Source organism: Rhinoderma darwinii, unplaced genomic scaffold, assembly GCF_050947455.1.
Source record: "Rhinoderma darwinii isolate aRhiDar2 unplaced genomic scaffold, aRhiDar2.hap1 Scaffold_41, whole genome shotgun sequence".
Classification (NCBI taxonomy): Eukaryota; Metazoa; Chordata; class Amphibia; order Anura; family Rhinodermatidae; genus Rhinoderma; species Rhinoderma darwinii.
The window spans coordinates 528295-536316 of record NW_027463673.1 but is presented as its reverse complement, the minus strand read 5'-3'; positions in this window follow the sequence as shown (position 1 = coordinate 536316).

The window sequence follows — 8022 nt, the reverse complement described above, 5'->3', positions numbered from 1 at the left end:
TCTTAAAGCGGCCATAAGCCACAGCCCCATGTCTTAAAGCAGCAACACCACATGCACCTTCCCCCACAGCCTGCAAATGTTACCCCCAGGGGTCCGTACATTGTATGGAGGCAGCTGACTGTACCCGAGCCCCCCACACTCCATGTATCCCGATGTATCAGACACACAGGGCGGTAAAGAAGATAAAACGTAACTCCATATATTTATCTGGACCAATCAGTACAGCTACAAAGAGTCTGTCACTGACAGGTTGTCACAGCCCCGCCCCCATGTATACAAGTGTCCCGCATATAATGTATATAAGTGTCCCGCATATAATGTATAGAAGTGTCCTGCATATAATGTATATAAGTGTCCCGCATATAATGTATATAAGTGTCCCGCATATAATGTATATAAGTGTCCGGCATATAATGTATATAAGTGTCCCGCATATAATGTATAGAAGTGTCCCGCATATAATGTATATAAGTGTCCGCATATAATGTATATAAGTGTCCCGCATGTAATGTATATAAGTGTCCCGCATATAATGTATATAAGTGACCCGCATATAATGTATATAAGTGTCCCGCATATAATGTATATAAGTGTCCGGCATATAATGTATATAAGTGTCCCGCATATAATGTATATAAGTGTCCCGCATATAATGTATATAAGTGTCCGGCATATAATGTATATAAGTGTCCGGCATATAATGTATATAAGTGTCCTGCATATAATGTATATAGGTGTCCCGCATATAATGTATATAAGCGTCCCGCATATAATGTATATAAGTGTCCCGCATATAATGTATATAAGTGTCCGGCATATAATGTATATAAGTGTCCTGCATATAATGTATATAAGTGTCCCGCATATAATGTATAGAAGTGTCCCGCATGTAATGTATATAAGTGCCCCGCATATAATGTATATAAGTGTCCCGCATATAATGTATATAAGTGTCCCGCATATAATGTATATAAGTGTCCGGCATATAATGTATATAAGTGTCCTGCATATAATGTATATAAGTGTCCCGCATATAATGTATATAAGTGTCCCGCATATAATGTATATAAGTGTCCCGCATATAGTGTATATAAGTGTCCCGCATATAATGTATATAAGTGTCCCGCATATAATGTATATAAGTGTCCGGCATATAATGTATATAAGTGTCCGGCATATAATGTATATAAGTGTCCCGCATATAATGTATATAAGTGTCCGGCATATAATGTATATAAGTGTCCTGCATATAATGTATATAAGTGTCCCGCATATAATGTATATAAGTGTCCCGCATATAATGTATATAAGTGTCCCGCATATAATGTATATAAGTGTCCCGCATATAATGTATATAAGTGTCCTGCATATAATGTATATAAGTGTCCCGCATATAATGTATAGAAGTGTCCCGCATATAATGTATATAAGTGTCCTGCATATAATGTATATAAGTGTCCCGCATATAATGTATATAAGTGTCCCGCATATAATGTATATAAGTGTCCCGCATATAATGTATATAAGTGTCCGGCATATAATGTATATAAGTGTCCGGCATATAATGTATATAAGTGTCCCGCATATAATGTATATAAGTGTCCCGCATATAATGTATATAAGTGTCCCGCATATAATGTATATAAGTGTCCCGCATATAATGTATATAAGTGTCCTGCATATAATGTATATAAGTGTCCCGCATGTAATGTATATAAGTGTCCCGCATGTAATGTATATAAGTGTCCCGCATATAATGTATATAAGTGTCCCGCATATAATGTATATAAGTGTCCCGCATATAATGTATATAAGTGTCCCGCATATAATGTATATAAGTGTCCCGCATATAATGTATATAAGTGTCCCACATATAATGTATATAAGTGTCCGCATATAATGTATATAAGTGTCCCGCATATAATGTATATAAGTGTCCTGCATATAATGTATATAAGTGTCCCGCATATAATGTATATAAGTGTCCCGCACATAATGTATATAAGTGTCCCGCATATAATGTATAGAAGTGTCCCGCATGTAATGTATATAAGTGCCCCGCATATAATGTATATAAGTGTCCCGCATGTAATGTATATAAGTGTCCCGCATATAATGTATATAAGTGTCCTGCATATAATGTATATAAGTGTCCCGCATATAATGTATATAAGTGTCCCGCATATAATGTATATAAGTGTCCCGCATATAATGTATACAAGTGTCCCGCATATAATGTATATAAGTGTCCTGCATATGATGTATATAAGTGTCCCGCATATAATGTATATAAGTGTCCCGCATATAATGTATATAAGTGTCCCGCATATAATGTATATAAGTGTCCCGCATGTAATGTATATAAGTGTCCGGCATATAATGTATATAAGTGTCCCGCATATAATGTATATAAGTGTCCCGCATATAATGTATATAAGTGTCCCGCATGTAATGTATATAAGTGTCCCGCATGTAATGTATATAAGTGTCCCGCATATAATGTATATAAGTGTCCCGCATATAATGTATATAAGTGTCCCGCATATAATGTATATAAGTGTCCGGCATATAATGTATATGTGTCCCGCATATAATGTATAGAAGTATCCCGCATATAATGTATATAAGTGTCCCGCATATAATGTATATAAGTGTCCCGCATATAATGTATATAAGTGTCCCGCATATAATGTATAGAAGTATCCCGCATATAATGTATATAAGTGTCCCGCATATAATGTATATAAGTGTCCCGCATATAATGTATATAAGTGTCCCGCATATAATGTATATAAGTGTCCCGCATATAATGTATATAAGTGTCCCGCATATAATGTATATAAGTGTCCCGTATATAATGTATATAAGTATCCCGCATATAATGTATATAAGTGTCCCGCATATAATGTATATAAGTGTCCGGCATATAATGTATATAAGTGTCCGGCATATAATGTATATAAGTATCCCGCATATAATGTATATAAGTGTCCCGCATATAATGTATATAAGTGTCCCGCATATAATGTATATAAGTGTCCCGCATATAATGTATATAAGTGACCCGCATATAATGTATATAAGTGTCCGGCATATAATGTATATGTGTCCCGCATATAATGTATAGAAGTATCCCGCATATAATGTATATAAGTGTCCCGCATATAATGTATATAAGTGTCCCGCATATAATGTATATAAGTGTCCCGCATATAATGTATAGAAGTATCCCGCATATAATGTATATAAGTGTCCCGCATATAATGTATATAAGTGTCCCGCATATAATGTATATAAGTGACCCGCATATAATGTATATAAGTGTCCCACATGTAATGTATATAAGTGTCCCGCATATAATGTATATAAGTGTCCTGCATATAATGTATATAAGTGTCCCGCATGTAATGTATAGAAGTGTCCCGCATATAATGTATATAAGTGTCCCGCATATAATGTATATAAGTGTCCCGTATATAATGTATATAAGCGTCCCGCATATAATGTATATAAGTGTCCTGCACTTCTTTGACGAGGCTGTTATTTTACGCGCCGTCTTTTGACAGAGACGCGCATAATGACAGGTCGTCGGCACAGAACATCGTAAAGCCCATTGAAAGCAATGGGCAGATGTTTGCCGACGTATTGGAGCCGTGTTTTCGGGCGTAATTTGAGGCGTAAAACGCATAGTTTACGCCTGTATAGAGGTTGTGTGAACCCAGCCTAAGAATTCACTATAAAGTATAACAAGCACGCCGGCCGATCCGAACTACCCACCTGCGCATCCTTCACCAAAGCCTCCCATACCGCACTGTACCTCTTCCATGTAACCGCACTAACTGACTTACCAATGAGCGACATCGCCATCATCACACCACCTTCCAAAGATGCTCTGGGCAAGCAAGGCCATGAGTCTCCTCCCCCAGCGCCAGCAGACGAAACCTGTCCCACTGTTGACGAGAAAGGGAATCAGCCACTGAATTAAGCCCCCCAGGAATATGCACTGCCACAAAATGCGAATTCAACACCAGCCCCCTCAACACCAAATGTCTCAACGATCGCACGACTGGCGGAGAATTTGCCGTCTGGGCATTAACGGCCTGAACCGCTCCCAAGTTGTCACATACAAAACGCACTCGCCGGTCTCTCAGACGATCCCCCCCAAAGCTCCGCAGCCACCACAATTGGGAACAATTCCAGCAGAGCCAAATTACAGACGAAACCACATTCGCGCCATGCACTTGGCCAAACCCCTGCACACCAACCCGCACATCAACCCGCGCACCAACCCGCACACCAACCCGCGCATCAACCCGCACACCAACCCGCACACCAACCCGCACATCAACCCGCGCACCAACCCGCACACCAACCCGCGCATCAACCCGCGCACCAACCCGCACACCAACCCGCACACCAACCCGCACACCACTGCCCCTGGAAATAAGCCCCAAATCCACAAGCACCTGACGCATCAGTATACAGCTCCAAGTCCACACTAGACACCGGCTGATACATGAGCACCGACCGCCCATTATAGGTCTGCAAAAACTCCCCCCACACCAACAAATCAGCTTTCAATTCCGCCGACAACCTAATGAAATGATGAGGGGAATGCACCCCTGCGGTAGCACCAGCCAACCGCCTGCAGAACACCCGCCCCATGGGCATAATCCGACAAATTCAAATGACCCAACAAGGATTGCAAGTCCCGCAACTGTATCTTCTTCCTGCGCAGCGCACTCGCCACCAACCCTCTCATCTCCAGCAACTTATCATCAGGCAAGCGACACTCCATGTTATCTGAATCAATCATTATCCCCAAAAACTTGATGACCGTCGTGGGTCCCTCAGTTTTCTCCAGCGCTAGGGGTACCCCAAAATCCTTTGCCACTCGCTCCATCGTATGTAGCAACCCCGCACACACATAGGTACCCGGCGGCCCGATAAACAGGAAATCATCCAGATAATGCAGGGCAGATTGCACCTGCGCCTCCCGACGGACCACCCACTCCAAAAACGTGCTAAACATCTCAAAATAAGCGCATGAAATGGAGCAGCCCATCGGGAGGCAACAATCCACAAAATATTCCTCCTGCCAATAACATCCCAGCAAACAAAAACTATCCGGGTGCACCGGCAATAAACGAAAAGCGGCCTCAATGTCAGTTTCCGCTAACAGAGAGCCCTTCCCGTACCTGCGAACCCAAACAACCGCCGCATCAAAGGAAGTGTAACTGACCGCGCACAGGGCCGGATCAATGCCGTCATTCACCGACTCGCCTTCCGGATAAGACAAGTGATGAATAAGGCGGAATTTATTCACCTCCTTTTTAGGAATCAAACCTAACGGGGAAAACCAGAAACAGGCGGGGAAGAAAACGGACCAGCCATGCGACCCAAAGCCACCTCCTTCATCAGCTTATCCGTAACTAGATCAGGCCGCGCCAAAGCAGACGACAAATTACAGACCACCCCATCACGTCCCGCCGACGTACAAGGAATCCGAAAACCCACCAAAAACCCCAGAAACAACAACTCTGCCACTTTTTTATTTGGATAGCCCCTAAAAACGGAAGCCTCCTTCCCCCCTCACCGGCGTCGCCCCTCATCTGCTCAGCATCTCCCTGCCTGCCCTTATGCTTCCTGAAGCATCTGGACAACCCATGGGCGCCTCCACAACCGGAGCACTCGTGCTTGTACCTGCAGTCTGGGCCGAACTTGCAATGCCCCTCATTATACTGCCAGCAACATCCTTTCCCGGAGGAAGCTGACCGACCCGCTGCTGACCCCTGCCCGCCGGCCGCCTCCCGAAAGGGCTGCTGCCCCTGTTTTGGAGCCGACATTAATCGCATCCACAGACTAATATCCTTGTGATCCCATCGTAACGACGGGCGCACCAACTTCCGCTGACGAAACTGCTCGTCATACCTCAACCAGGCATTCCCGCCGTATACCCGGTTCGCCTCCCCCACGGAATCCATGTAGCAAAACAGCGCCGACCAATTCTCCAGCGCCTTTTCACCCACCACGCTAGCCAAAATAGCGAAGGCCTGAAGCCAATTCACAAACGTCCGAGGAATCAAGCGATAACGACCCCACTCTTCTTCCTCCTTCTTACTCTCATCCGGTTTCCACCGGTCCAAGTTAAACTTTTCCAATGGCAATAAAGAAAATATCTCCACATATTCGTCTTTCCAAATCTTCTCCCTAATCTCAGCCTTCAAATGCGCCCCAAGCGGGCCCTCAAAACACACATACACCTCGCCCCTCGCCGCGTCAGCCAAACGCACGTCCTCCACCACTTTTTTGGATGTACCAGTCCCCACATCAACAGCCTTATCCACCTCCACCACGACGCCCGCAACCGGCGCAGCCGCACTTCCACACACCTCACTAGCAGCGCCCCACACCCTCGCTGGAGACTGCCCTACATCCCCCATACCTTTAGAGAAATATTCCTGCATACCCTTAAAAAACATTTGCATATGAGACACAGAAAACATCCCCCCCACCCATCCCCGACACCACATCAGTGGTAGACTCACCCGGCCGTCCCTGAGGTGACCTCCCAGAGGCCGTATCCACAGATCCGGAAGTTCTTGCTGTCAATCGCGGCGTTCCAGGGGGGTGGTGGTCCGGCAACACTCTCTCCCCGTGGTTGTCCGACATCCTGGCCGATGCAATCCTAGGCCCAGCCGTCACCGGCCTGTCCAACGCACTGCCACCCACTTCTGGCGTGGCATAAAAGGAAAGACAGCCCTGGCTCCCATGCCCCTCTGCAAGGCTGTTCTCCAAGTCTTCTTCCCCTCCCACTGGGAGGCAAGATGGCCACTGCCCCCCCCCCTTCCGGAAGGGGCACAACGTCACCAGCAGACCCGGACCGGGTACTTCCGGTCTCCGCCGCACGCCTCCCTGCTCCAGCAGGAGGCGACCGCATCTTCCTATTCGAGCCAGTCCGCATCTTCCTGCGGGCTGGGCATGGCGTCCTCTCCTCCGTTTGATGAGCTCCTCCGGCGCCCAGAACATCGGCGCCGGAGAGGGCCGTCACTTCCGGTCCCGCCCTCACATCCGGCCTTGTCGTTGAAGACAGGGGGAGGGAAGATGGCCGCGGCCCCCCCTCCTGTCACCTCCAATCCCGCCCGCATAGAGGTAAGTAGATATCAGGGTGTGGTATATAGAGGTAAGTAGATGTCAGGGTGTGGTATATAGAGGTAAGTAGATGTCAGGGTGTGGTATATAGAGGTAAGTAGATGTCAGGGTGTGGTATATGGAGGTAAGTAGATGTCAGGGTGTGGTATATGGAGGTAAGTAGATGTCAGGGTGTGGTATATGGAGGTAAGTAGATGTCAGGGTGTGGTATATAGAGGGTGTAGAGGTAAGTAGATGTCAGGGTGTGGTATATAGAGGTAAGTAGATGTCAGGGTGTGGTATATAGAGGTAAGTAGATGTCAGGGTGTGGTATATGGAGGTAAGTAGATGTCAGGGTGTGGTATATGGAGGTAAGTAGATGTCAGGGTGTGGTATATGGAGGTAAGTAGATGTCAGGGTGTGGTATATAGAGGGTGTAGAGGTAAGTAGATGTCAGGGTGTGGTATATAGAGGGTGTAGAGGTAAGTAGATGTCAGGGTGTGGTATATAGAGGTAAGTAGATGTCAGGGTGTGGTATATAGAGGTAAGTAGATGTCAGGGTGTTTTATATAGAGGTAAGTAGATGTCAGGGTGTGGTATATAGAGGGTGTAGAGGTAAGTAGATATCAGGGTGTGGTATATAGAAGTAGATGTCAGGGTGTTTTATATAGAGGTAAGTAGATATCAGGGTGTGGTATATAGAGGGTGTAGAGGTAAGTAGATATCAGGGTGTGGTATATAGAGGTAAGTAGAGGTCAGGGTGTGGTATATAGAGGTAAGTAGATGTCATGGTGTGGTATATAGAGGTAAGTAGATGTCAGGGTGTGGTATATGGAGGTAAGTAGATGTCAGGGTGTGGTATATAGAGGGTGTAGAGGTAAGTAGATGTCA